We start from the raw sequence: 26,023 nt of genomic DNA on the forward strand, positions 1-26,023 counted from the left end.
AGCAGTGAATGGAACTTCACCTAACATGAAGGCTATCCCTTGTGCACAGATCTCCAAACAATGCAGCCCATTTAGCAGCTAAAGTAGCCATCAAGGAAGTCACAGAAACAGTTTGGCTAGCAGATGGACCCGAGGTGGTTAAGGCTTCAGACCAACATGAGGTATCTTCTATACCTCTAAGTTAATCAATGATCTGGTGTGTCTCTTTCAAAAAATAAAAATAAAAGATGTACTTTCAGCCCAAGATTCCTACCAACAATATGACCAAGGAGCTAACTCGTGAAATGTTGCCAATGTAACTATTTAGAGTATTACAAACTGCCATAGAGTACTTAAAGCATGCAATATTTGCAAGTAATAAATGTGTAACCTACTCTTAAAAAAACACAAAAAATGTCTATACTATATTATAATGTAGTAAATAAATCATTTATGTGTCTTCTAAATGCATTATGCAAAAGTGAGTACTCTTTTGCTGATCTAAGTTCTTATAAATGATTCAAAGACTCTTCTCAACCATATTAGTGATCATGAACTTAGTCAAATCAAAAGGGTAATTTGTCATCCCTTTTCCAAAACTCATATGGTTGTCAAAATGTCTAGCTGGAAAAAACTCTGTTGAACGTTTTCCAGCTAACTAACTAATTTCTAACACCAACATGTTCCACTTCAAATATTCAAATATATATATATATAAATATTTTTAGGTAAATATTTTATAAAGGATGCTTAATTATCGTTTCAAATCCCCCTTTATATAAATAAAAGATACGTTGCCCAACATTTGTACATAGAAATGGATTTGTATGGAATATATTCACTAAAATCATGTAGAGGAGTTCTTTTATACTATCTCTTTTATACTTCAAAAATTAAATCACATACCTATTTAAGTGAAAAAAATAAAAGAATACTTAACACAATACAAATTAAATTCAGTGAAGGCTAGGGAAAATGATCACCACAAACCAACAACATCACCACCAGCCCCACAGGCAGCGGTAGAAACAAACCAATAAAACAGAAATCATCCATGCAACAAATAAAGTATAAACCATGCAAAGGAACAGATGAGAACTCAGAAATGTCAGGGACCGAAAAGTAACAAACTGGAGAAGCACAGATTTCAAATAAAAACCCTAAGCAACTCGCTGCATAGGCCAAAAACTAAGAAACTGGATTAATTAATTTTCCATAGTGATAAAATCAGATAAACTAAATACAAACATCAGCCCAGCAGCATAAATTTAAAATCACTAAAGCCAGTTATATCTATCTTGGCAAGTCGGGGTCCATTTGTATCATTATTGAACTGCAATTGAAGGTTTCAGAATGGAATATTGGTTCCATTTTACATTCAACTTCAAATTTTAAAACTATAGTTCAATTAGGAAGCTTCCATCAGTTGTCTAGTATCGGGAATGAAAAGGATGGGGCATCTGATTTATAACTTGAAGTGAACTTGGGTGTGTTCGTGAGAAGCAGAGAAGGAGAAGGTGCCTACCAGTGGTCGGCAACTCAGAACTCCAACAACTCTCACAAGCCATGTAGCACCAAACCCACAATCAATCTGCAGTGGAGATAGAGAAGGGGAAACAACTGAATGCCCTAGGATTACAAAATCAGAGGGTTTTCACGAGAGAGAGAGAGAGAGAGAGAGAGAGAGAGAGAGAGAGAGAGAGAGAGAGAGAGAGAGATACGAAGAATCAAACCTGAAGTTGCCGCGAATGGAGTTTGGTTAAACTTTGTGGGAGGAAAATGGCGTGGGAGTGGTGTGGCTAAATTGCTGGAGATTTCCTTCGGCTGAAATAGGTAAGCATATGGCATCGATGGTCTTTTGGAGAAGGATAGAACGTATAGAGGTGTGGAGAACGAAGGACCAGGCGTAGGGAATCGGGGGGTGGGTTTTGGTGGTTGCAGGGGGGCACGGGACGAGGATGAAACTTAAGATTTCGCGCCCAAAGATAGAGGTAAAGTGACGTAGTTTAGGTGATGGGAAAAGTATATTGTAATATGGCAGCGATTTCATAATCGTTGCAATAGTTCTTATAAAGCCCCGGCTATTAAATGGTTTTATTAGATCATGAATTTTGCGGGGCTTTTTAACTCGCTGGCAAAATACACTTTTGCCAACGATATTTTTTGCGGAATATCCCCGATTTCTTGTAGTGATGTAACATGAAAATATATAGAGTTTACATAAAGCTTAATACATTAGATTACATATATACTAAAATGAAAAATAACATTTTATACAATCATTTGATGGTTTATACGAAGTAAACAAATTCTAAATATTTTATTATAAAAATAAAAATAATATTTTATTATAAAAATAATAATAAATGAATATTTTTCCTGAAATATTATCGTCAAAAACTTAAAACATATATTAAGATGTTTTATTTTTAGAATTTTATTATTGCAAATTATCGAGATCTAATTTTATATATATTTATGTTTTTATAATTTTTAAATTTCAATGTGTCGCATATTAGAAAATTTGGCCCTCCTAAAAAACATTCATGGTTCCGCCACTATTTCTAACAACTCAAAACATGATCCCAATAAGGCCAAATGGACTCATTCCCCTACAAAATTTGTCAAAAGCTTCTTCAAGCGAGACTGTGGTTGGATACACCCTATTCTGGAACTGCCAAAGTGATACAAAAGTATCTTTAGGGTTTCTATATACATACACAATCTTACATGTCGAATCCTTCACAGGTGTTGGTAACAAAGCATAAGGTAAATGAGTTGAAAGGAGTTTTGGAAAGGCAGGATTGAGATCTAGAACCTTCTTTTTTAGTGTAGATATCTCCTTTCAACAAGGGCACAAGATCATGAGGAATGTTTGTGAGCAGAGGATGTTCTTGAAAGTTTGGGTAGTGCATCTGGTTCATTAAGGCAAACAAGATCGCCTTTGACCAAGTAGTACCAACTTTGAGAGGGGTCACTAATAGGATATTAGTGTCACGAGCTTGAAAGTATTTTTGTGATGCTATAACTCCTGACATGGCCCAAGCTGGAATTCAAAATCCATGGTACTCGTTGAGATAGCCTTTATCTGGATGGCCTATATCATTTGGTAGGGAAGATATGTTGCCGTCTTTGCATTCTCGACTTGGTCCATCATCTTCTAGGTGCTCAAAAACTGTGGTAGAAAAGGGTGATTGAAGTTTAGACATGATTTTAATAGAAATAATGGTATTGTTGGATCTCTCCTTATCTTGTGGGTATATATATAGGAGAAAGGAACAACCAAGGCATGTCAAACTTACGAAAGCAGAGATTAAAAAGCCCCGTGGCATTATATTTATGAAGGCAATGGTGATTTTTTTTGGGGTATTTTGGTCATTTTGTTTCTATGGTGTATTTAGATGAAAAATACAATCAGTATTTTGATAATTGCTCTGTAGATGATGTTTAAAGTTTCTTTGGAGCTATAACCCTAGACTTCAATCTATCCCTTGCTCTTAGCTTCTTATGTATTTATCTTATATACGTGACTATCCCTATTTCAAGTATTAATAAAAATCTGTTTTATTTATAAAACAAGTTATGCATGAAGCTATGTATTTTTCAAAGGAAAGAAAGTCTGTTGAGAAAGAAGGATAAAAGAATACTAAATTACTAATTAACATGAAGAACAAATTAAATGAAAATCTTATTAGCGCAAAGAGTGCCTGACAATTTGTAATTGTTTGTGCCCATTAAATATAAAAACTATAAGACATACAACTCTTTTTATAATTTTTATATAATTATGTTGTAATGCAAGATATTTTTTATAAAAGTAATATTATTTTACATAAATATTCTCTTTTTATTGTAAAAATAATTGTACATGTTTCTTGATTCTTTGCTCTTTAAATATTGGCTTTACCAATACCAACCTTTCTAGATTACCCTAAATGCGCGTGGAGGTCGGGCATTTAGAGATATTTAGAAATTAAAATGAGATGAAAAATTTGTGAATAATAATGAAATGATTTATAAATAATAATAAAATAGTCCGAGTCATTATGTTTTATAAAATTTTTTTTAAAAAAAAGAGAAAAAATTAAATAAAAATATTATAAAATTAAAATATTATTATAATATAAGTTTTTAATGTTATAATTATTTTAAAATTAAAAAAAATTGAATTGATTTTTATATTTACTTAAAAGATTAAAAAAATTATAATAATTAATTTTAAAATATTTATATTTAAATAATATTTAAGAATAAAATTGGATGAGAACATGTGTACGTAATAGTAATCATGAAAAGGGTAAAACGAGAGCCGGAGGTAGGTACGACATAGAGGTAAGCAAAATGTTTAAAACCCAGTGCTTCAATCATTTCTCAAGCATATACATGTAGGAAATGATTCGAATCTGCTGGGAGGAAAATGATAGGGATTTGCTGGTAGCTATAGCTACTTATTTATTTATTTATTTTTAATTTAGTAATTAAGAAATTATTTTTTAATAATATTTTAATTCTTTTAAAAAATATTTAACAATATTTAAAAAATGATGTAAAAAAACAAAAAGTAAAAAAATTCAAAAATAAAAAACGGTGAACTCCAGCGGGATTAGTTCAAAAATTCAAAAATAAAAAAAATTCAAAAATAAAAAAATGTATGTATATGTTTTTCCTGTAAACAAGCATATACGTAATTGCTAAAGTAAAATAAATAAATAAATAAATATAATGAAGTATGAATTGTATGGATGATTAATAAAATTTTTCTATATTGAAATATTAAGCAATAAACAACGTGAGACACCCCTTCCTACTAACATGTCTACACTTCAACAGGCCGATTCTTCTCGTCGTCCCTATAATCTACAGGAAGATGAACAATTGACCCAAGAATGGAGGGACTTCATATCTTCCCTATTTTAATAGAAATGATATTACTATTGAGTCTTTGCTTTGTTTTATGGTTATATATATAAGGAACAGGAACAACCAAGGCATGCCAAACTTTAAATATATATATATATATATTGGGGAAATGTAAGTATTTTTGGTATTTTGATCATTTTTCTTTTTAAAAAAAGGACGATTACTTGTAAATTTATTAAAAGGATTACCCAATCTTATCATTTTTCTTAAGAAATAAAATTGCATGCCCAACTTTAACTTGACAAAAGATTTTCTTTATAATCGGACTCAGCTATGGATGGCCCCCACAGTTTGAAAATAGGAAACTCAAGAATTGGTACTAAGCAAAATGTCTTGAGGGAAAAACCAAAACCAACTCTTGAATCTTAAAGTGTCCTGTTTCGAGACTGTGCGGCCATCCTTAGCTTAGTCCAATTAAAGAATATCTATCGTCAGGTTTAATTTGGCAATGCGATTCTGTTTGTTAAGAAAAATGATAAGATAAGAGTAATCCTTTTACAACTCTCATGTATTACAAAAGTCTAATTATCATATACTTATGTAGATAAGATCATCATTTAGGCTTTCCATCTCCTTAATTTAATTGACCATAAAATTAGCACAACTTTTTTTTAATTAACTCCCACACAAATGTCAACTTATATATATATATATAACCGTTGACAATATTTATTCAGCGAACTCTTTTTACAAACAAGCGTCAACACGAGCTAGCTTGGACATTCCTACAACAAATTTAATTAACTGCTGACCGAATGTCTACCAATCAAAAAACATCAATAACGCGTTTAGTACATATAGGAATTTACGATTGATAATGATAATGTAACTCAGAGACTTAAAATTTCAATTCAGTACCATGAAATTTTTTTTTCAATAATATGGTCTAATCTCTTTGTCATCTGAGGTGTGAAGTAATATTTCACCCAATCTCCACTATTGCCTTTGCGAACAAATGACGCGTGGTCTATGCCTTGGCGAAATAGTTTGCTGTTAAGTTCTAGGAAATGCCAACTTTACGCTTTTATTTACATCCAAGTTCCTCAAGTTATCAAAGCTACACAATTGTAATATATCATTTATTGTACCTTTTGCATCTTCTTCTGGAGAAAATGGACACCCTAAGAACTCAACTATCCTCTTTACATAAGTGGTGGGTTGCTCTTTCATTTCCTTATACTTCAAGAAAAGTATCTTTTGAGCTTGCTTTTCTATAATTTCCTTTTAATAACTCAAAATATGATCCCAATAAAGACCATATAAACTCACTCCCCTACAGAACTTCTCAAAATCTTCTTCAAGTGAGTTAGTGGTTGAATACACCCTATTCATGAAGTGCCAAAGTGACACAAAATTATCTTTAGGATTCCGACAAACGTACACAATCTTACATGATGAGCCCATCACAGATGTTGGTAGTAAATCATAAGGTAAATGAGTTGCAAAAAGTCTTGGAGATGCAAAAGAGTTGAGATCTGGAACCTCTTTTTTATTGTAAATATTTGCATCCAGTAGGGGTACAAGAGCATAAGAGATGTTTGTGAGCCAAGGATGTTCTTGAAGGTCTAAATAATGCATCCGGTTCACCAAGGCGAACAAGATGGCCTTAAACCAAGTAGTAACAGCTTTGGGAGGGGTCACCAATAGGATATCAGTCTCACGAGATTGAAAGTGTTTTTGGAGTGCTTGAACTCCTGGCATCGACCATGTTGGTGTTGAGTGCTGTGGAGTCTGGTCCACACTGCTCGAGCAGAGGCATTGACCATTCGAGCGAAGTCAGGCAGAGTCGAATGCTCGATGTCAGCTCGAAAGTGAGCTCGAGCACGAAGCTTTCGCTCGAGCGAAGGCATTGGCCGCTCAAGCGAAGTCATGCAGAGTCGAATGCTCGATGTCAGCTCGACAATGAGCTTGAGCAGGATGCGGAAGGGAAGTTCACTCGACGCGTGCTCGACACGCTGCTCGAGCGAACATACAATTTTGTAGGGTTTTCGCCGTGTAACTATATATATGATGTTTTAACTCATATGGCCGTACGATTACTGTATGAATGAACACTGTGGACGTACAGTGTTGAAGATCCATCTTGTAGTGTGATATTCCTCAATAATAAAATCCTCTGCAGCTCCCGTGGACGTAGACAATTTGCCGAACCACGTACATCTTTTGTCGTGTGTGATTGTGTGTGTGTTTTTTCTCATTCGATATTATTTTTCAATTCATTGTCATCGTTTTTCACAATAATTGGTATCAAGAGCCAAGGTTTGGGTCTGAGAAAAAACGATGGCTGGAGATGATTTGAAGGTATCAGGGATCGAGAAGTTTGATGGCACGGATTTTGGATACTGGAGGATGTAGATAGAGGACTACCTCTATGGGAAGAAACTTCATCTTTCACTATTGGGGCAGCAACCGGAAAAGATGGATGATGCTAATTGGAACCTGTTGGATCGACAGGTTCTGGGGGTTATTCGATTAACCCTGTCGAGATCCGTTGCACACAACGTCATCAAGGAGAAGACGACTGCGGATCTCATGGCGGCTTTGTCTGGTATGTATGAAAAGCCGTCAGCGAATAACAAGATACATCTGATGAAAAAGTTATTCAATTTGAAAATGACAGATGGTACGTCTGTTGCACAACATCTGAATGATTTTAATACTATCACAAATCAATTGTCGTCTGTTGAAATTGAATTTGATGATGAGATACGTGCACTGGTACTATTGGCTTCACTGCCAAATAGTTGGGTAGTCATGAGAATGACTGTTAGTAATTCTACTGGTAAAACTAAACTGAAATATGATGATATTCGTGATTTGATTTTGGCTGAGGAGGTGCGCAGGAAAGATTCAGGCGAGACCTTAGGTTTGAGTTCAGCCCTAAATATTGATTCTCGAGGGAGATCACACGACAGGAACTCAAACAGAGGAAGATCAAAATCAAAGAACAGGGGCAAGAGAAAGTCGAGGCCTGGTCAGCAGGCAACTTGCTGGAACTGTGACAAAGCTAGCCACATAAAGAAGAACTGCAAAAACCTTAAGAAGACGGAGAATGATAGTGCTAATGTGGTAACTGAAGAAGTATAGGATGCACTATTGCTTGCAGTTCACAGTCCAGTTGATGACTGGATACTGGATTCAGGGGCTTCCTTCCATACATCTTCCCACCAGGAGCTAATGCGGAACTATGTTGCAGGTGATTTTGGGAAGGTGTATCTAGCTGATGGAGAGGCTTTGAACGTAGTGGGGATGGGAGACATTGATATTGCACTCATTGGCAAGAACAAATGGACCTTGCAAAAGGTCAGGCACATTCCTGAGTTGAAGAAGAACCTCATTTCTGTTGGGCAGCTTGATGAGTGTGGTCATTCAGTGGTGTTCTCAGATAGCACCTGGAAGGTCACAAAAGGGGCATTGGTACTAGCTCGGGGTAAGAAAACTGGTACACTATATATCACTACTAGTTTAATTGACACTATTGCTACTACCGTTGCAGAAAGCACAGCAGATTTGTGGCATTGCAGGCTTGGCCATATGAGTCAGAAGGGCATGACGGAACTTCTGTCTAGAGGCAAGTTACCAGAATTGAAGACAGTTGATCTCAGTATATGCGAGAGTTGTGTTATAGTGAAACAAAATAAGGTCAGCTTCTTGAAAAGTGGCAGGACGCCAAAGATAGGAAGACTTGATCTTCTGCACACAGATGTGTGGGGTCCTTCCCTAGTTGCATCTCTTGGAGGTTCTCGCTACTATGTTACGTTCATTGATGACCATAGTAGGAAGGTATGGATTTATTTTTTGAAGCATAAATCTGAAGTATTTAATGTTTTCAAAATTTGGAAAGCCATGGTTGAGACAGAGACAGGCTTGAAACTGAAGTGTTTGAGGTCCGACAATGGTGGTGAGTATGTTGATGGCGGGTTCAAGGAGTATTGTGCAGTTCTGGGTATCAGAATGGAGAAGACCATTCCTGGGACACCACAGCAAAATGGAGTTGCTGAGCGTATGAGCAGGACCATAAATGAGCGTGCTAGAAGCATGAGATTGCACACTGGACTACCACCCACTTTCTGGGCAGATGCAGTCAGCACTGCCGTTTACTTGATAAACAGAGGGCCATCAGTTCCACTGGATTGTGGATTGCCTGAGGAGGTTTGGAGCGGGAAAGAGGTTCAATTTTCTCACCTTAAAACTTTTGGTTGTCTTTCTTATGTGCTTGTTGATTCTGATGCTCGTAGTAAGCTGGAGGCTAAGTCAAAGAAATGTTATTTCATTGGCTATAGAGACGAGGCATTTGGCTATCGTTTCTGGGATGATCAGGGTCAGAAAATCATAAGAAGCAGGAATGTGATTTTTAATGAAAAAATTATGTACAAGGATAAGTCTAGTACAGTTTCTGCAGTAGCTCCTCAAGAGTCCGAGTTTGTGGGATTAGATGACCTACCAAAGGTCACAGTGCAGTGTAGAGATGTGAGTGACGGGGAGAGTGGGTCCAGTGCACCCATTCTTATTATTCTGCAGGCAGTTTCAGAACCGTCCACTCCTACAGTTGCAGTTCGCAGGTCAGTTAGGACTATACGTCCTCCACAGCGTTTCTCACTTACCTTGAATTACATTTTGTTGATAGATGGTGAAGAACCGCAGAGTTACGAAGAAACCTTGCAAGATGAAAATTCTAGCAAGTGGGAGCTGGCCATGAAGGATGAGATGGATTCCTTATTAGGGAATCAGACATGGGAGTTGACAGAACTTCCATTAGGGAAGAAGGCATTACACAACAAGTGGGTGTACCGGGTGAAAACTGAGCATGACGGTAGTAAGAGGTACAAGACTAGACTTGTTGTAAAAGGCTTTCAGCAGAAGCAGGGTATTGATTACTTTGAGATCTTTTCTCCTGTGGTGAAGATCACAACCATCAGGATGGTACTGGCTATGGTTGCTACTGAAGATTTATTTCTTGAGCAATTAGATGTGAAGATAGCTTTTCTTCATGGAGACCTTGAAGAAGACATCTACATACACCAGCCTGAGGGGTTTGTGGTACAGGGAAAGGAAGGTTCAGTTTGCAGACTGAAGAAGAGCTTGTATGGCCTGAAGTAAGCTCCTAGACAGTGGTACAAGAAATTTGACAACTTCATGCACAGTGTAGGGTACATTAGATGTCAGGCAGATCACAGTTGCTATGTCAGGCATTTTGACAATTCTTACATTATTTTGTTGTTGTATGTGGATGACATGCTGATTGCAAGTGCAAGTATTGATGAGATCAATAATCTGAAGAAGCAGATGTCAGAGCACTTTGCAATGAAGGATTTGGGAGCTGCAAAGCAAATCCTTGGAATGAGAATTGTCAGGGATAGAGTCAGAGGTACGTTGAGACTCTCACAGGCTGAGTATGTGAAAAATGTCCTCAGCAAGTTCAATATGGACAAGGCCAAACCAGTTGGCACACCCTTGGGAAGTCACTTCAGACTCAGCAAGAATCAGTCACCAGAGTCAGAGGAGGAACAAGATTACATGAGTAAGGTTCCTTATGCCTCAGCTATTGGTTCACTTATGTATGCTATGGTTTGCACAAGACCGGATATTGCACATGCAGTGGCAGTTGTGAGTAGATACATGAGTAACCCGGGAAAGCAACATTGGGAAGCAGTGAAGTGGATTTTGAGGTACCTAAAGGGTTCTCCAGAAATCTGTTTTTGTTTCTCTGGAGAGAGTTTGGAGGTGCAGGGCTTTGTTGATGCTGATTTAGTTGGAGATATTGATAGCAGAAAGAGTACCACGGGCTTTGTTTATACACTTAGTGGTACTGCAGTGTCATGGGATTCTAATCTACAGAAAACAGTTTCTTTGTCTACAACAGAAGCTGAGTATATTGCAGTGTCAGAGACTGCAAAGGAGATGGTATGGCTACAGGGCTTCTTGGAGGAGTTGGGTAAGAAGAATCAGAAAGGCACTCTCTACAGTGATAGTCAGAGTGCCATATTCCTTGCCAAGAATCCAGTATTCCATTCCAGGACCAAGCACATTCAGATCAGGTATCACTTCATACGGTCATTGTTAGATGACGGACAGTTGTTACTTGAGAAGGTTTGTGGAAGCAAGAACCCTGCTGATTTGTTGACTAAGGGTGTTACGCTTGAGAAACTGAAGTTGTGTGCAACTTCAGTTGGTCTTCTAGCATGAAGACAGGAGTAGTGAGTTGCAGAGGTGGAGGATATCATGTTTGAGGAAGACGGCGATGCAGCGAGTGTACCAGTCTCCAAGTGGGAGAATTGTTTAGTGCTGTGGAGTCTGGTCCACACCGCTCAAGCGGAGGCATTGGCCGCTCGAGTGAAGTCAGGCAAAGTCGAACGCTCAATGTCAGCTCGACAGTGAGCTCGAGCAGGAAGCTTTCGCTTGAGCGAAGGCATTGGCCGCTCGAGTGAAGTCAGGCAGAGTCGAACGCTCGATGTCAGCTCGACAGTGAGCTCGAGCAGGATGCAGAAGGCAAGTTCGCTCGATGCGCGCTCGACACGCCGCTCGAGTGAACATACAATTTTGTAGGGTTTCCGCCGTGTAACTATATATATGATGTTTTAACTCATATGGTCGTACGATTACTGTATGAATGAACACTGTGGACGTACAGTGTTGAAGATCCATCTTGTAGTGTGATATTCCTCAATAATAAAATCCTCTGCAGCTCTCGTGGACGTAGGCAATTTGCCGAACCACGTACATCTTGTGTCGTGTGTGATTGTGTGTGTGTTTTTTCTCGTTCAATATTATTTTTCAATTTATTGTAATCGTTTTTCACAACAGTTGGGATCCAATATCCATGGTACAGAGTGAGTTGGCTTTTCTCCTTTTGCAGGGAAGATATGCAGACGTCTTTGCCTTCTTGATGTGGTTCATTTTCTTCCAACTGCTCAAGAATAGTAGAAGAAGAAGGTGATTGAACTGTGGACATAATTTTAATAGAAATGATATTACTATTGAGTCTTTGCCTTGTTCTATGGTTATATTTATAAGGAAAAGGAACAACAAAGGTATGCCAAACTTACAATATATAAATATATATGTATATATATATTTAGAATCTCTATTTGAATTTTAGGCGAAGATATAAACATATAAATGAGCCCTACTGCATATTTATTGAATATTTAACATTATTAAAAGATTCATGATTCTAATAGCTAAAAATATTATAAAATCTTGAAATCAAGTATTTATTTCTTCTTCAAAGTATTTATAAAACATCTGTTCATCCCCGTTTTCAAAGTATTTATCCTGATTTCACTATTTAAAGCAGGCCTCAATATGATTTGCAATTTTTAAAAGAAAAAAAAGTCTGGTCATAAAAGGATAGTAATTAACCTTACAAACAAATTAAATGAATGATCGTGTTATACCCACCGATAGTGTTGTTCAAAAGATTCTCCTAATAAGGCTATTTAATCTTTTTATTTTTATTTTTTCATACATTTTTTTATATCTTTAAATATTTTTAAAAAAATTACAATATCATTAAAAAATAATTCCTTAATATTTAAATAAAAATAATAATAATTATTGAGATTTATAGTCGGTAACATTCATCGGACATATAACATTATTTTTAAGATGGTGCTATATCCATCGAGGGTGTAGCCGAAGATATATAGGTCCCGATAAGGCTATTTGGCTTTCTTATTTTTTTTTTTTTTGATTTTTTTTTCATTTATTTTTTTATATTCCTGCACGTATAAAAAAAATTTCACAACATTTTTTAAAAACATGTTTCTTTATAAAAATAAAAAATATAATTATTGAGATGCATTTGTCGAGATCAATGGCACTATTCTTATTGTTAAATGAAAATCTTATCACAAAGAGTATTTGTCATTGTCTGTCACTTTTGTGTCATTCTACCACCGGTTCCAACTTTAATATCATCAGCTAACTAATTTAGCACAACTCTTTTATTCTCTTCTTCTTTTTATCTTTTTCTTTTTTCCGTATGCATTTCTAGGTACGACCCAATCGATAAATCGAATTATGATTTTCCCATCTCATTACAAAAACAAGCATAATGAATTTTCTTTTTTGTTTACATTACGAAACCGATCTAGAGAAGGAGAAGGAAACTAATTGATTAATATTATAATTAAACAACTTAAATTTTAGAGAGAAATAGCAGAGATTAGTGTGTGCATTCACCAGATCATGTCATTCATGAGACTTGAGAGCTTCTTTTCGTAAGCTGATCGAAGAAGAATAATTGGAGAAATGGATGAGAATGAGGTGATCGGGTACTAATTCAAAACGCCAGATCACATGTCGTTTTTTCTGTTTTTTCTTTTTCCATTTCGTTTTATCATCATAAGTACTCTTAATATGTTACAATCACAATTACAAGATGATACAGCTTGAGCCCCTTTAATTTGTTACAATCACAAGTACATGGTGATTACTTTTCAGCCTCTATTAATTGATTTCAAAGTCTTTTTTTTTTTTTAAACATATTTAAATACTTTAAAAAAATATTGAATTTTTTTTTTTTTTTTTTTTTTTTTTTTTTTAAAAAAAACAAAGCTAATCGGTGAGGATTCTTTCCGTGACATAGCATTGTTCTTAATTATTTGTCCACCCTAAATAACACCATGTGCTATTTCAGGTGGTAAACTGTACGTCGTGATCAGTACATTATATATCAAGACACGTGTTACGTGTCAATGTATACGTTTTTTTTTTTCTAAGGTAATTCTCTGACATATATAATATTTAATGTTTGGGGACCCCTCCTATGTATTTTAATATTTAATGTACTGCTGCCCCCGATGTCCAATCAGATAATCTAACGAAAGATTCTGCTTTTCGTTTCTACGTTATATATTTATTTTTATTTGGATAATAGGATGATTATTTAAAAGTGGATATTAATATAAATGAGTTTTTTAATTATTTTTTAAATATTATTAATTATTAAAAAAATTAAAAAATACAAATTTATTAATAATCAGTTTCTTAACTATTAAAAATAAATAAATAATAAATAATATAAGAGTGGGCACATTTAATAGATATATATATATATAATAGTTATATTATTTTATTTTTTTATTTTTTTAATAAATTTATAATACATAAATGATAAATAGAAGAAAGTCATTTAATTTAATAAAATAAGAATAAAAATAAAAAGAAAAAAAAAACGATATAGTCAGCAGGATAGAAAAAGTCTTAATTATATCTCGTGTGCAGCCAAGTCGCCCCCACCCCAAATAAAACAAAACAAATTATTGAGATTTTGGGACATGCATGTGATCTTTTCTGACCATTCAGATTTTTGGACCCACTACAACATTAAGTGCTTTTTGCGGCGAGTGATTCTCGACGTAACAAAGTCTAAACCCGCTGTTGAAAACAATAAATGGCATTTTCATCATCACAGATGAAACGCCAGGAGTTGAGCGTGACATCTGCTCTGTTTCTTGCCGCAACTCTACCGTCGATAATTTTCGCCTCTTCCCGTCGATCTACATGCGGAGAAAGCCGATGTAGGTAACTGCTGCTGTTAATTTCCATCTTAGTCCATTTTAGCGTCGATAAATGAGATTTCAACTCCTTGCGAGCATCTGTTCGTCGCAAAGACGAGACTCCCTTGGCGATTACAGATTCGCCAAAATATACTGCCAGCATGTCTAATCTCGCCAGGATTTTGGTTCGTCTCGCACCTCAACGGTGCCGATTTACGGTGTCTAACCATATCGCCAGATGATTGTTGCAAATTTCTCACTGGAGCAATTTACAGAGTATTCGACACATACTCTCTGATTTATAGCTTTCCTCCATGTCACTGTAGCAAAATGGACCGACCAATCTATTTGCACCGTGGGTTAACCGCGACGGGTATGATCCTTGTGGCGAAATTTGTATCCCCAAAATTCCCCTTTTATATGTGCTCATCAATAATATTGGGTGTTAATTTACAAGCTCATCAATATAGGCCAATCAATCAATCATATTGAACTCTCAAATTTTAGTGGAGCTAATTTGATTATAATTAAATTCCTATGATCTGGTACTAATCAACTCTGTTTTCTCACATTGGGTTAATTTGCACAATATAGGGTTAATTTTCACACACAACACATATACCCTCTGATGACAAATTGGTGATCATCTGGTTTTGCATGTATATATTTATATCTCAATATGGCCCATTAGCACATTATATATTATCTGAATCCTACATAGGCGCATGCAAAACCAAATGATATTGTAGTAAGTGAACCGTATATCAGCACTCTCTCTATTTATACACTTGAATCTGGTTTTGCACATGATATATAGATCTTAGCACATTATGTAGGCCCGTATATATTTCGTTGTGTGTATATCAGACAGATAATAGAATTGCATATATATATGCAAATCTAAATTAATCAACCATGCAATTATAGAAATAGTCCTTATGTAATTGATAATATATGGAAGTCTACATTCTTACTGAAAGCAGTTATGTCAAATGGTATCTTGCACATGACATTACTCTTTCAGTAAACTTTCTCCATAACTTAGTTTAGAAGTGAGATGGAACTAAACTCGGCCATACTTGCTATTTCTACATCATGCCAGCTGTCCTACTATATCTAACATGTACATAACCCACGTACAGAGGAAAACTTAAACTTCTTTCTAGTGTTGAGTAGCACATCCACCTTCACCACTGCCCTTGGGCGGTAACATATTGACCTGTTCCAATAGGTAAACAATGGCATAAACATCATTTTCAGAAAAATGCATTCATTATAACCATTTCAGCCATACGCATCACATATATGTATTAGCTAGCATGCAGTACTTTCCCTTTTTGCCAAACAAGTACAATATAATTATAGTCTATGTTAGCTACCACAATATAGGATTAAATACCAACTTACTGTCAATATATGACTCATGATATGTAGCATGCAGTAGGTAAGTCATGCTTTTTTCTTAAACCTCCCAACAACCACCTATGGACCTCTATGAATATTATTAACATTGCAAATAGATTTTCACATAAAACATTTGCATTCTATCAAACAACCAAAATCGCCCATAAATCATGTGTCACTATAATGGTAAAAAAATTGAAACGACATTGAATCTGTCATAGATCTATGCAAACAACATTTTAGCCAAAAAATGATGTTAATATAGAGCAAGAATCTAATTTACCTTGAAGTGATCCTTGACCCTTTCTAGCAAGATCCGAATATGGTCATTAATTGTCAAAGGCTCTTAACTGATTTATGAGCATCCCCAACACACCTTCATCAAAAGTGCAGCAAAAGTGTAGGTCTGCATACAAAATTCTAACTGCTGGCATGCATAAAAATGGCTAAGGAAGTGCATTTTGAGTCTCTCTGAGACTCCACTTCTGACATTTGCATGTCAACACGATGCTCATACTCCTGCATATGCTCCCTCATAGCTGCGAACCCACCTTCAATATCTTCAAGCCTTTGTTTGTAATACTCTGAGTTTTTCCTATTTTCATCATTTTCCTTAGCAAGACGTTCATACTCCTCATTGGAAACTCCAGCTACTTTAGTAGATTCAGGCATAACTGAGTGGCCCATCCCTCTGGAATACCCTGACCTATGTCCCAATACCTCTCTAAATATTGCAGCTGCTGCATCATCTGTGTGAGCCTCTGGCTCTTTCGCATTCATCAATTGAACCATTTGATTCTGTGGCCAAAACATACACAAAGCATCCACAATCATACAACAAATATCTTTAACACTAAGTTCCATACTTCTCATAAAAAAAACACTAAGTTCCATACAATTAACTTGTAATACACTAAACTGTTAAAAATACCATAATTAAACCATATACAAAGTGTGTAAAAAACTTTCTGCTCACATAATTTGCTTCAGTAGTTGGTGTAATAAATCTCCCCTTTTTATTCGACCAATGCACATCTTTGTAGAAATCAATTAGATTCTTGTCCTTCTACATAAACATATAGAAGTACCAACCACATTAGCATAGTTTTTGAATTTAAATTTAATAGTCTGAACCACAACATACTTTAATGGTTATAACATCAATACCTTTCTTTCCATAAGTACAACAAATGATATCCTTCCACTTGTGTGGTTGATTAACTGTTTACGCCTATTTTCTTTGTTTTGATGGGACATTTTCTGCAATAAAACAAAAACTATTCAAATTTTTGTGCCCATAGATCAATTGCCAACAACAACATTTAATTTAAAATAAAAGAGTTATAAGGATGTGGGTAATATTATAGAACTAAACAGTTCCCTCTTCTTATTTAAACAGCCACATATCTTACCTTTTGAGATCGGCCATTCTACAAGAATAACATACGAAAGTATGCTTACCTTGAAGTCATCACTCGCCCACCAATTACATAACCACTCCCACACTGGCTTCTCTACCAATGCACCTCTATTAGCTAGTGCCTCCTCATGTGATGCATAACTCAAGTATTTAAGGTGTAGCTTGTAATGAAATGCATTATATGCACGAGAAAGCTGACTTGTGATTGTCCGACGATGATTTTTCTTGGTCCACTCCAAGACAAAGTCAGCCTAAGAAGTATGTTGTGTTAAAAACCCATGAGTTGGTATAAAACAAGAACTAATTCCTACGATAGTGGTGTTATAAACCCAATGCATGCACTAAAATTGATGACTGCAACACATTTCTGTTGGTCATCACAGCCTTTGCATATTGGATTTACTCTCTCTATCTCAATATGTTAAATAATTCATGCAATAAAAAATCTCACTAAACTCTAACATACAATACATTCACAGCCTTGAATATTGGTGCTACTCTTGCTAATTTAATTTGAAATAACTCAGCAATCAAAAATCTCCATATACTCTAACATTTAGTCACATTCAATTTCAAAATTTGCAAGAATCTAATTTTCAAAATTTGTGGTCAGTGCAAATTTGGTCATTCACCTCTAATGTGCCTCATTTCTCACATACAGCATGCAGACTCCCTTTTATCTTCAACATATAGGCCAGATTGAAATTACAACTTATTCAACTAGTATTGAAATTATATAAATACTTTAAGATGGAAACACATACTCGAACACGTCCAATAAGTTCCTCTTTCTCCCTTTCTTCCACGACACTCCAACTAACGTGCCTCATTTCTGCATATTGCTTGACGATCCAGGTCACTCTCGTTGTGTAGACTGTTCTGTTGTTGCATGATGGGCCTATCTTCCCATCATTTATCTCAAGTGGTATCTTGCCATACTTTCGTATCCTCTCAAAATCTGTCCCCTTCGCTACACCCCTACCACGTTTGCTAGTGTTTGGTACTAACCCAGCAAAAAAAAAATAGTACGATGTCCATCATTAATCCTATGCTTTAGTATTTCAGAATATCAAATAGGATGTGGAAAAGATAATGACTTACCCTCAACTGTTGTATTCACCTCTGCAGGAGTGCAGGGAGGCAGAAGTGATGAAGGTATATCATCTGGACCTTGAGTGGAGTCATCAGAGTCCACTCCAGCTTCATCTCTCAAACTCCAGGCGGCTGGTTGAAGCTGTGGTTGTCATAAACTTGCAGGTAAAACCCTTCTTTCTGCTCCATGAGCTAGTCCTCGGCCTCTCCCTCTCCTTGCTTGAAACATTACTTCTGCATGCACATAATTTGGTAAAACACTAGGCTCATATAAACTCCTAATTATACTGAAATTGTGATGTTGAACAGTAGGATGATTAACTGTTCTTTTTGGTAATATTGCAAAACTGACTACTAGTTTATACGATCCTAGTAATGTATTTATTGAAGTTGTGGTTAACCATAAAACTTGAAAAATGCCTACCAAGTTAATGCTATTGACAGAAAGGTTATCCTGCTTGGGAGAAATTCTGCTTGGGAGAATTTCTAATGGAGGAGTAAGAGCTGTGCAGTAGGAATAAGAAGCAAAGTTATCAACCTCACAAGTAAGGGGGCATCACTAAAAGAATATCATTACAAGTAAGAAGCAAATTATCCCAATCCCGCCCAGCTTCAATTATCTCCCGCGCAGGTACATGAGCTGGTTCTGGCTGAGAAAGCATGGTCATGACAGGAGCATGGTGTATGTACTATAACTCATGAAACCTGTATTGTGACGCCCCCAAATCCCCACGCCCGAACACGGGAAAATCGAGACGTTCGGATGGTGACAACCCGGGTCACTATCCTATCGACGGGTGCCAAGTGTGTGCAAAGGCAACATATGTGCACAAAGAAACACGCAGCGGCTAACGAAAGTCATAACTAAGTACCAGAATTTTTTTCTTAACGTAATACAAGCTGTTTAAAACATACATAAATAAAATATTACAAAAACACAATTACAGTTTTAAACCAAATATAAAGCATAGCATCAGCAACCCGGCGGAGCCGCATCCTCGGGCTCAGCCTCCTCCTCTTCATCCTCAAACTCTGCACCAAAAGCTATGGAACCAAAAATGGTACCGCAGGTAAGTAAAACCCAAACACTACCAGATAAAAACACATAGAACTCAAACAATATGCATGAAACATGCCCAATGCACAAAGCCCATAAAACATAATTTTTCCACACATTTGGCCCAAAACACATCCTTTCCGAAAAACACGCCAAAAGTCACATTTGGCCTTTATCCGACTCAAACCAGAATCCATTTTATCCGTATGCACCATGACCTCCCCTAAGGGTCATCCGCACACCCTGGCTCTAGTGCCACACCGCAGAGTACCACCACGCATGTGACACCTAACGAGCGATGCCCAGTTCCACGCCCCGCGTGTTCGTAGCCAAGCATCCTCTAGCCCTCACCAGCGAAGGGCCACGGAGTCGGTGCGTAGGGTGATGGCCGGTTTCGCGCCCGGCGCGTTCGTAGCCAAGCAACCCCTAGCCCCCGCTCCCGTTGTCTAGCGACAACCCAGGGGACATCACTCAGTTTATTCCGCTCCCGAGTGACCAGAGGAGCTCCACCGGGATAATACCCCATCCCGGCTTGGGGTCGTGATACACACGCACCCGTAAAACCACTTATGCCAATACACAGGCTTTTCACACTCTTTCACAAACACACGTGCATGCACCATGCAATGTCATAACAATGCATAAAAATAATCCAACAACATAAATCAAATAAACAGGCAACTCCGTCCTCCATCCATCCGACTCCCGAACTCCTCGGACTCAGTTCGGAATCAACCAACCAGCAGATAAAATAAATTGAATGGGCAATATATATTTAAATCTGAAAATAGGGTTTGGAAAATACTTACAGTGCTATATGGCAATTTTAGAAAACACGCGGCGTTGCAAACGGCGGAGAAAAAGCAACGTCACAGTGAAAATTCACTGTGACCGTGGGTTGTGAAAAACCCACTTTTGAACGGGGACAAACTAGGGCTTGGGATTGATAGGGAATGGTCTAGGGATGATTGTGAAGCTATTGGAAGTGGTGGTTGGCCGTGGGTGGCGGCGAAAACTCCGGAAAGAGGCCGGATTTCCCAAAAAGGAAAGCTAGCTCGTAGGAGCTGTTCCGGTGGTCGTTGGAGGCCGGAAATAGGTGGGTTAGGACGGCAAGGGACCGGTGATGAACTGGTGAAGAAATGGTGGCCGGAGGTGGAGCGACGGCGGCGGATCGGAGCAAAAGCCGTGCGGGCTTTGGAGGGCTTTTCCGGCCAAACGGCCGGCCGGATGGGGGTGGGTTTTGGTGGGAAGGTGCGCCGGAGGGAGACGAGTAAACCGGTGCCGGCGGTGAGCCGCACGGTGGCCGGACGGCGGCAGATCGGGGGGTTGAGGCTTTCCGGCGTGAGAGAGGGAGGAGAGAGAGAGAGACGGGTCGAGCGGGAAAGGAGAGGAAAAAAGAAAAAGAAAGAAAAAAGAGAAAAAGAAAGGAAAAAGAAAGAAGAAAAAGAGAAAAAGGAAAAAAAAAAGAAAAAGGAAAAAGAAAATAGGTGTAGGGAAAGAAGATGAGGTCTAATCCTCATTCCGGGAAAACAACACTAAACTGCCGAAACGAGATTAAAAACCACAAAACAATTAAAAGAAATAAAACACAACATCAATTAAATTAAAAACTAATTTTAAAACGCAATAAATTAAAATAATAAACTAATATATTAATTAAAATAAAAACAACAATTTCAGCGAAAATACACTCAAAAGCGGGTCATCAAATGTATTGCTGACAACAGCATGGTCAGTTGTACATGCACACCATTGTGAGTCTAAGAGACATTTGTTGTAGACCACTTGGCAGCTAAGGGATTACATGTGTTAAGTTTGCCTTTTTGGTGTGGATGTAAATATATACTTTATTGTACACGTGACATGTCAGATATATATCTAGGCACATTGACGCCTATATATACACATATATATGTGTATATGTAGCCTTTTTATATCATAGAAAATTATATGTGTGTGAAGGATTTCTTTCCCAATCCGTGTACCTTTCTTCAACAGGGCTTCTTATACCATTCATCTTCTCGAGATATAAGTTTGGGTTGGATCAAACCTTATCAATATATATATATATATATATACTAGTTGTAATAAAACATCCAAGGGACGTTCGTCCCCTTAGTTAAACATCCCCAAAACGTGCGTACAAGGTTCGTCAAACCATGGGAGGCAGAAGTTCATGTTATCCGTACATAACGGCGACGTGTTCCTGGACGCTATAAGTCTATGCGCGATGTCACCATCTGGAAGAAACTTTTAGCTGCGGGTTACACCTGCAGCAACAAAGGGCCCCACGGGGAGAGCAGATCCGTGGATAAACAGCCACATGATTTGTTCTTGCGATTTTAATGTGCCGCAAATAAAATCGCTGCAGTCTGCATTTTTACTACAGTTTTTATGGATTCAGTCAGTCAAATGGTTGATGCAAAATGTTGTGGAGAGATTGTGTCGTAGCAAATTCATTTGCTAGCTGCGATTCCAACAATCGTCACTTAATCCTACTCTGTTTTCAGCGATTTCTTTTACCGCGACCATTTCCTGCTGCAAAACTGAAAATAATTGACTGCGATGAAATACATCGACGCGAAGCATGCGAATGCAGGTGTAAGCCGGCTGATACCCATCGTACAAAATAAAAACGCAGCAAAAGAGGATATTTGTTGTAGTGACCCAAGCATGCATGTAATCAAAATATCAATGGCGGACTTATGTTGTACTAAAGGGCATGTGAAAACATAATTCTACATAAAATACCCCATAGGAATTAAGAAAATAAGAAATAAAAAATAAAAAATTCAAACCTAGTGAACGATATAATCAGCTGGATAGAAAAAAATTTAATTATATCTCGTCTGCAGTACCCCCTCCCCAAATAATTCAGCTTTTCGGACCCATGTATGAGTGAATACAACAATATAAAGCGATGCATGTAAAAATTTGACAGAATCTCTGAGACTCCAAGATCGATGCAGTGTGATTTCTCCGTTGATTATAAGGAAAATCATCCACTTACTACTCCTTTAATTACTTATTATTTTAAATCAAATACAACAAAATTTTACTTTTTCTTAACAATTACATACTAACTATTGTAATTGATTGTCTTCATTTAGTCTTTTTCTTAATTACACTACCAATTCTTTTACATATATAAACTAAGAAGGTTAATAATTATTTATGATCATTAATGATAAATAATTTGTGGTGTATGAATGATGAGTAAAAAAACTCATTAATTTAAAGGGAATAAAGCAAAAAAAATTAAAATTAAAAAAATAAATCTAGTGTGCGGTATAGGCAGCTTGATATATAGAAATAGATATATAGAAAATTGATATATATTTAGTAGAAAGTGAAAGGGTAGTTGTATTGGGAGCTTGTGTTGTGGTTAAAACTTAAAATAACGTCCACTTGCATATACGAGGGGTTAACGTTGTATTTCATATGTGTGAACAAGGTCCTAACAATTCGGATTGGGATCTTTACCTACAAACACAAGGGAGAAAGTGGGCTCGGGGTGGTTCGGGAAACTTCTGATGCCTTAATTTGTCTCTCGTGTGTATAGTAATGGCTGAAAAATATCAGAATTCAGAGAAAGTTTTCGTAATTAGGAGCCGGCTTTTATACGAGATTTATGAGATATTTTGTACCTCATGTCAAGGGTTCACGTCATTCTCCACAGTAAATAAATACGTGATTTATCATAAAGTGCGTATATAAGCATTGCATACTCTTTTTGAAAAAAATAATAACATATGAGACATACATGATAAAATCTAATTTTTTAACGGTGAACCCGACTACTTTTTTCCAAAATGCTTAACCGGCTTTTGTACAGCTAATAACTACATGTATATATCCATCATTACTCTTTAATATTATCCATTTTAGAGTTCCTGACAATATATAACTTCTACATAGATAACTTGATCACGTTATTATCTCTTTCTTCCGTAGTGAGAATTGTGTTTTCTTTTCTTTTAAGGTCTTAGACAAAATCCCATCCTTCATGTTTTTAACATACGTATCCTTAGTTGCCTAACAGCAACAGCAGCGCAATGAGCGCAACTGACCCGTCTTCGTAAAAATTTGTATTTTAGGGAGAGGGATTTTCAACTTTGGTTTTTGAAAATAATATAATTTATTTTAATCATACAAATTGATGTCGTGTATTTTAAATAATTTTTATTCGTATAAACAAGTTTGACGACCGAAATAATGATTGAGATGGGCTTTTAGGCATGTCCTTAGCTCCATTCTTTTCATCCTTTGAGTGTGATTGGATTTGGGGGACAATGCTCGTAGTCTAAAGACAACTAATTGGGCCTAGCCCAGGAATATAGACAGAAAAAAGTCACATACAGTAGCACTGTTCTCAAGCCAAGACAGCTAACTCGGCCAGCATTGACATTACTACAAACAAATTAAATAAAATTGCTGACGGAATATTGTCTATCATTTTAAAAGGAAAAATCTAGTTATAAGTATAATTATGCACTAATATGTGTACAAACGAGAGATATAACCCACTATCGAAAAAGGTAATTTTTTTATTATATTTTTTGATTTTTTTCATTCATTTTATTATATTTTTATTTTTATTTTAAAAAATTCACAATATCACTAAAAACACTTCATTAATCACTAAGTAAAAAAATAAATAAAAAATAAAAATAAAAATCTTTCGGGACACACTTAGCATTTCTCATGTTGATTTTTTTGGAGTTGAGGATTTTTTTTTTAAAAATTCTCCTATACAAAAAACTTTTTGCTAGATTTGTGATGTGGAAAAGAAAATTAATTTTGAAGTATAAAATGTTCAATATTATTTTAATTCGATCCAATAAAATTAATTTTAGTTTTTTCATAATCATCGAGATAATACAATAAAATTAAAGAAAGATTGGTCTAATAGAATATCTAAGAGATCGGGGCAAGAAAGTTTAAAATTTAAGAACGAATTCTCTCCAACTTAGTGAGAATGGTGCAGATACAAATTGATATGAAAAATCAGTAATTACTTTATCCAGAATCATTCAGAATAATATCAATTATTTTATTTCAAATCATATATTTATACTCATTCTTTTCTTGTTAGTAAAAATTTGTTTTCAAGTTTGGAAGTGATTATGATTTGACCAAATTTTTGGTAGGATTCTTTCTTATTTATATATTAATTTTTCATACAATAATTTAGATTTTTTCATTTTTGAAAAAATCTTCGCAATTTTGAATTTGGTAGCTATTTAAGTCCGGCTTATGGGTTTCATAAAATAATTTCAAATTTTATTATTAATCAATATTATTCAGAGTTTTCTCTATATTTTAGACAAATCTTATATCTTTTCCCTACAAATTATTTATAAAAATTAGCCTAAAAGATAATCGCTATTCTATCTGGCATCAATTATATTATATATATATATATGTAAAATATATGTGTATATATGTATATCAGTATATATGTTGTTGTGCCTCCAGCCTGTCCGAAAATCACACAAAACAATTTTAAAGTGGTTCAGCAAATTGCTTACGTTCACTGGAGCCTCTTTTATAGAATTTGTACGAGATTTACAAAACACTCTACAAAATTCTATTTCTCTCTCACGTTCCTCTTCCTCTCTTCACCCACTGCATTTTATCATCAGAGCTCTCTTCTATTTATAGGAGAAGAGCAGCCCACCTGTTGTAGCTTCTTCTGACTTGGGAGAGGGTGGGTGGCCTAACTATGGTAGGTGGTGGTGGGTGGTGGTGGGTGAGCATGAGTTGGTGGCTGCAAACCCAAACTCATTTCACACTCACACTTACACTTGGGTTGATTTCAACAATCACCCCCTCCACCCAAGTGTGTCATACCAGGATGCTTACAAACTGATTCATTCTTCAAATGAATGCACCACATTCTTTGACATGAGAGACTTCTGCTATCGAATACGCTCCAATGCACCCGAGGGTGCTCAGCAGTGTTCAATACTGATCAAGTCCAAACAGTGTTGGAACTTGATCCCTGTGACGACCTTCGTCAACATATCTGCTAGATTATCTTCAGTGCCAATCTTCTGAAGTTTGATGTCATCTTCTTCCAATATTTCACGTACAAAGTGAAATTTGGCATCTATATGTTTTGTTCGAGAGTGATATACTTGATTCTTGGCCAAATGAATTGCACTCTGACTGTCACAGTAAACGGTAACCTCTTGCTGCTCAAAGCCCAAATCTGTTACCAATCCCTGTAACCAAATAGCTTCTTTCACGGCTTCTGTTACAGCCATGTATTCAGTCTCAGTTGATGATAGTGCAATTGTTGACTGCAAAGTTGATCGCCAACTAACTGGTCCTCCAGCCATAGTAAACATATAACCAGTTGTCGATCGACGTTTGTCAAGATCACCTGCATAGTCTGAGTCAACATATCCAGTTACTAGACTATCTTCACTCTTCTCGAACCTCAAACCAACATCTACGGTCCCCGTAATATACCGTAGAATCCACTTAGCCGCATGCCAATGAACCTTTCCAGGATTATGCATATAGCGACTAACCAAGCTAACGGCCTGGGAGATATCAAGTCGTATACACACCATGGCATACATTAAGCTTCCAACAACACTTGCATATGGTACATTCTTCATGTAGTCTCGCTCTTCATCG

Source organism: Carya illinoinensis, chromosome 5 (genome assembly GCF_018687715.1).
Source record: "Carya illinoinensis cultivar Pawnee chromosome 5, C.illinoinensisPawnee_v1, whole genome shotgun sequence".
Taxonomy (NCBI): Eukaryota; Viridiplantae; Streptophyta; class Magnoliopsida; order Fagales; family Juglandaceae; genus Carya; species Carya illinoinensis.